We start from the raw sequence: 6,338 nt of genomic DNA, 5'->3' as shown, positions 1-6,338 counted from the left end.
AGGAAGCCCCGAACCACTGCGACAAAGCTGTTCCAAGCCGCTTTCTCCTTACTAGTGAGCTTCTTGGGGAATTCATTGCACTCCAGGATCTTCTTTATCTGTGGTCCGAAGAAGACACCGGCTTTGACCTTTGCCTCAGACAGCTTAGGGAAGAAGTCTTGAAGGTACTTGAAGGCTGCCGACTCCTTATCTAGAGCTCTGACAAATTGTTTCATAAGGCCCAATTTGATGTGCAGTGGTGGCATCAGCACCTTCCGGGGGTCCACCAGTGACTCCCACTTGACGTTGTTCCTCCCCACAGAGAACTCGGTCCACTGTGGCCAGTCCAGCCTGTGGTAGTGCACCTTGGTGTCCCTGCTGTCCCAAAGGCAAAGATAGCAGGGAAACTTGGTAAAACCGCCTTGGAGACCCATCAGGAATGCCACCATTTTGAAGTCTCCTATGACCTCCCAGCCGTACTCATCATACTTCAAGGCGTCCAGCAAGGTCTTGATGCTGTTGTAATCCTCTTTGAGGTGCACCGAGTGAGCCAGGGGAAGAGACGGGTACTTGTTACCATTACGGAGCAGCACGGCTTTGAGGCTCCTGGATGAGCTGTCAATGAAGAGGCGCCACTCATTCTGGTTACAGGCGATTCCGATTGCCTCGAACAGACTGGTCACATTGTGGCAGAAGCAGAGCCCATCTTGACGGGTGAAGAAGCTGGAAAAAGGTTGGTGACGCTTCCTCTGATCTGCGACTTGCACACTTTCATCCAACAAGTTCCACTGCTTGAGCCTAGACGTCAAAAGCTCGGCATTGGACTTGGTGAGACCAAGATCTCTAATCAAGTCGTTGAGGTCTTTTTGGTTGGGGTAGTATGGGTTTCTCTCCTCAGCTCCACCTCTGAAATTGTCATCTGGATCTACAACGTCTTCCTCGCTCTCTGACTTGCTGCTCTCTTCTAAAGACGGCTGCTCTCTCTCCGGAGGAGTGGGTACGGGGAGCTCATGGCAGTGTGGCACCGGGGCGATGGATGAAGGAAGGTCCGGATATGTGATAGCAGGTGCATTCTTGTCAGTCCGATGTTTGGAAGGGTCCACCATGCAGAAGTAGCAGTTGCTTGAGTGGTCAGTGGGTTCCCGCCAAATTCTTGGGATAGCGAACTTCATGGCTCTCTTTTCCCCTCTGTACCATCCTACAAAAATACATTTATTTCACCCATGACTAATGTGTAAGAGATTCTCGCAACATTTTTCATATATGATATATTTTTTCAATAACATTGAAAATTGTAAAACATTTTAAAATTAAAAACTTTTACAATTTTAAAAATTTTAACAAATTTTATAACATAAAATTCCGAGCAACAATTGTCCATCTTACCTTCCAGAGTTTTTTTTGCAGTGCTCGCAGGTGAAATGAGGTGCCCAGGGTTTGTCTTGATCCCCGACAGGCATGCCGAAATATGACTTGTAGGCCTCACACATCTTAGCAGATGCTTCCACGGAGTACTTTTTCGCTCTTTTCTTTATAAATTGGCCGCAGACATAGCAAAATGCGTCTGCCGGATGCTTGCAGCCTCTTGATGCCATCACAGAAAAATGCAGATATGTATCCACTTAGGCAGCTGGAACTAAACTGAACTGGTGGGCTTAAGGCCCCTGTATTTATACTACTATTTATATTACTGGAAAGTTCTAGAAAGTTCTAGAAGTTACTCCAAGTTTACTCAGCACTGAATCTATCTGGAATGTTCTGGAAAATAGGTAAATTTCAAAATATCACTGTCCTGGTCACAAAAGCAAAGTTTGTGGGGAATAATAGCCATTTTCTATACTTTTGAGGCATAAGCAATTAGGAAATAACACTTACTACCCAGGAACCAAAAAAAAAAAAAAATTGTTCCACGGTGTAATGAGTACAGAAACTCGGCTGATGGCCCGGGCGTTATCACCACCCCAAGCATGGTATATACCATGGGAACCACATGGCCCAACGTGGTTTATACCTTACTTATACTGAAACAGTACTATACTTAATATATTAACTAAACTGTTGTCATTTAAAAAGTGAGTAAGTAGATTTAACAAAAATGCACAGAGTCATTTTATTCAATCAATAATAGGTTTATTGAACTACATGCAGGAAATCAGGTCCCAAGTACAGAACAAGCAGATTCAAAGTTTTACAGTTTCCATGATTATTAATACTCCTGGCACAGGGTGGTTCCCCTCTCCTGTTTCAGACACTTAACCAATGGTAAAGGGACAACATCCATTACTCATTCTTTGTCTGTGTGTGTGTGTGTAATGTTTTTGCGTTGTGTGCAAAAGATACAACTACATAGCATGTGCTGAAGTAGTCTTAAGAATTGCTTGTCAGCAGGAAATTACTATTTCCAACTTGTTATTCTGTGAATGTTAGCTAGCTATGTTGTGTTATCTTGGCTGTTTCAGTTTTCCCCAGCTGTCAGCCGTTCATCAAAGAAGTTCCTGTTGGCTCGACGCTCAGACTTGTCGACTTGGCTATCTTCTTGTTTTTCTCAAGAATATGCAAATTTAGTTCGCTTTCTCTCACCGCTCCCACTTCCTCTACTAATCATTCTGAACTAACAGAGTGGAAGAGGTTTGTGAGTTTAGTCACTTCCCAGTGCACAGCATTTCTGCTGTAGCACCCAAACAAAACAGAATATTATTTGCTGTTATTTCTCTTTTGCATGTTACAACTAAACCATTTCAAGTTTAGGGTTAATAGGTATAAATGCAGAAAATTACAGCCAATTGTCTGACTTCCCTGACAGGGGAGAGGTTAATGGAGGAACGAGAACAATAAGGAAAGGATTTAGCCTTACTCACGGCGAACCTTTCCTTCTAGGAGGATGGGGTGGCTGCAGTGGCAGCGAACCTGTAAGGTTAAGGACTGAGCTTCCCTGCCCACCAAAGGATGGACCCCTGGTTCCCTGCAACAGTGCCACCAATGCAAAAAAAGAAAATAAGGATGTTAGGTGTTAGTATTTAGTAAACAGATGGAAAATGTGTAGACCTCCCGCTGAGTGGAGAGGCAAATCCCCCTTGTGGGAGGAAACCTCTGGTGGTCCAGGCAGAGAGAAGTCCCCCACTCTTGGTATGCTAGCAATAATTTGTTTAGCTGAAAAGATATCAGGGAAAGAAGAGTGGATGTATGGTTCAAATGCTGAAGAAGACTAACGCCCCATACTTTTAATTAGATGCTGATTGTTATTGACTTTAGCCACTGATGAAGCTGCACCTATTCTGAAAGGATACGTGGTATGGAATTGAGGAGGCAGGCCTGCTTTGGAGATGAGAGAGGACAGATGGGATGAAAAGCAGCTCCTAGAGATGACAGTATGGTTGGAGTTATTAAACAGGGTGGAAAGGAGCAGAAGGGTTGTGACAAGACAGAGAAGAATAAGGGCACAGGGGGGAGTTGAGCTTACGGAATGGCACAAACTGCCCCTGGCAGAAATTATCTGTCTTGGAGGAAGAGAAGGAAGTCTTTGCGTGGACAATGAAGGAGAGAATAAAATTCAGGTTAAATGCGTATGAAGAGCAGGTGGCTGGAGCGAGGGCAGAAGCCATATAACCTTGTGCAGATGCGAAGAGGTTGAGCAGAGAAGGGTTTAGTTGAGAATCAGGTTTCTGAAAGAAGGAACTGCCAAGGGAAATGGATGGGCAGAGGGAACCAGGCATCAGACTTGGGAATCTTGACGAATGATACGGATGGGAAAGCTGAAATGTCCACGAAAGGAGAGAAGATGATGATGGTGCTGGTGATCTGAAATCCTAGATGAGGGAGAGGATACATTCAAACGTGGAGGAAGGCAGGCAAGCTTCGAGCTTTTAGAGTTCCCGAGGAAAGATGCAGATTGTCTTTTGCGTGGACAGGAAATGACAAAATGTAGTCCTGGTGCGGGCTCTGTCACACCTAGCTTTGGCATAGATCTTTTGTGCTATAAATCACTGGGACCCTTTGCGTGGCAGGCCTCAGTTGCCAGGGTAAACAATTATTTTATGGACTCACAGTCAGTTACAATGTTAAAGAGCAGACAAGTCTCTTATTTAAAGAAAGGAGTGATTCTGATTTAAAGACAGGCTCTGATTGTCAAACCAAGTATTCTAAAGTAATGAAAACAGAATACTTGGATTCAACAATTTAAAGTCTTAAAACTGCTGCTATATTTCTGGGAGCTAAACAAAGGTATAGTTTAAATAAATGGAAAAAGTATTAAGACTTGATCTAAAAGGAACCCCTGAATTAGAAGTACATTTTCTATTTAAATTGCAGCTGTTAGAATGTTGTATTTAAAAGAAGCAAGACAATAAAATACAAATAGTATAGACTGTAACTCTAACAGCAAACTTACTAAAGGAATACAAACTAATGTTGTAACCTTGTTCTCACCTGCTTGTGGTACAGGCAGCGTTGAAGATGATTCACAGGTGTTGGCTGATGAAGCAGGGATTTTTTCTGATGGTCAGCGATTTAAAAGCCAAGATCCTCTCTATAATGAGCGATCTCGTTAATATTAACGAACAGAAATACCTTTTGGTATTTATAGGACAGGAGTTTATCTTACAATAATCATTTTCTATCTATAACAGAAATGAATTAGAACCTGGCAGGAAGAGATGGGAATGGAAAGCGTAGGACGTGTTAATACGTTAAGTTAGATATTGGTTTGAAATAATGAGAATTGAAAAATGCTTACGATAGTGTTTCATATTAATCAACCTTAAAATAGGCAAAAAGCAGAGGTTGTCTTAAAACCTGCTTTGACTGGATTTTGTATGAACAGTGAAGCAGGTCAGACTTAGTTCAGTCATTGAGGCACTATGGCATTCTGGTATATTAATGCTAGCCTGTATTTAGATATAAATAACTGCACCTTCCATTAAAATCTTGAAAGATTTATCAATGGAGTAAAATAATATTACAATTTCTAGAAGCAACGGTTATACTGAAGTAACCTAATTAGAAATACATCTTATAATGCCATTTAAAGATAAACTGTTGAAAGCACATAGTAAAAGTTTATTATAACAGAAGCATGGCATTGACAATATTGTAAATATATTGTTAAGACACATTTAAAATAATGTTCATTTAATTTAATCAATTTAATAATTAGTTCAGTTTTTCCAACTAAACAAAAAGTATTTTAGACATTACAATATCAATTAAACCAAAGAATATACATGTTTAGTTTATATAAAGGTATTACTGCAGTAATAAACAGAGGTATTTATTTACAGGGAAATGGAAGAATTTAAAAGTGAAAGAATTAAATGTTTGTCTCAGACACACAGTAGAATTCTGGAAGGGCATTAGACCTTCAAAAAATAAGGCTTAGTCTTTGGCATCTCAAAGCAGGATTCGGTGTTGGCTCTTGAAAGCGGGATTTGCCAACCTTGAATGATAACCAACGGAAGGTGCTTTAAAAAAGACAGGAGTATGTATCTCATTATATTATAAGAAAATAATGAGAGCTGAGTTATAAAATTAGGATGTAAACGTTTTCTTATTATCTGAAAAGATACCGGTCCAGGTGTCTCTTGAATCGGCCAAAAAATGACTTCATGCGGTGAATTTGGAAAAGTGCTTACAGTGGATTTTACTGCCCTAAATATACTGTGGGACTGTGTGGCATTGTTCTTTCATGGTTTAAGTCCTTACAGATAGATTTCAGTTTGTCTCTACTGGGGAGGATGCATCTGAAAGTTCTTTGTGGTGTCCCTCAGGGCTCTATCTTGGGTCCACTGTTGTTCTCACTGTATTGACTCCAGCTTGTCCAAACTCACGGGAGTGCCAGAGCCAATGTGATGTTCCCTTTGGAATCCACATTAAAGAGCGGTGACTTCGCACGGCACCTGCAAAGCAAATAAACTACTGCACGAATAGGGAAGTTTTCATCGTTTAGTAAGAAACTCTTACCAAAAGCCCCTGAAAAGCAGAACCAAACCAAACACTAGTGACCCACATTAGTTAATTAGGTCTCACTGGGGATGTTAGTTTAAATAGAAACTGCTGTTTACATGACAAACAGATCATGTGTGCACTGCATTACATAAGCAGCATATTTAAAAAGATTCGTTTTATGTCTTGAATTCTTGAATTGTCATCACAACAGAATTTTATTTTGCTGACTTCATTTGGCGTGTGTGTGTATATATAGCTATTAATGGGTGAAGATCGGAGTTTAACATGAAAACAAAGTTTGCTGAACTGTCACTTTAGCCTCATTCAAGATCTGTCTTCAATAGGGAAGCAGGTTATTGGTTAATGACATGAAAGAATGTGTTGGAGGGAGTTGATTTTTCCCCCCAGGTCACCAAGGA

Source organism: Acipenser ruthenus, chromosome 42, assembly GCF_902713425.1.
Source record: "Acipenser ruthenus chromosome 42, fAciRut3.2 maternal haplotype, whole genome shotgun sequence".
In the NCBI taxonomy this organism is placed as follows: Eukaryota; Metazoa; Chordata; class Actinopteri; order Acipenseriformes; family Acipenseridae; genus Acipenser; species Acipenser ruthenus.
This window is presented reverse-complemented; position numbering follows the sequence as displayed.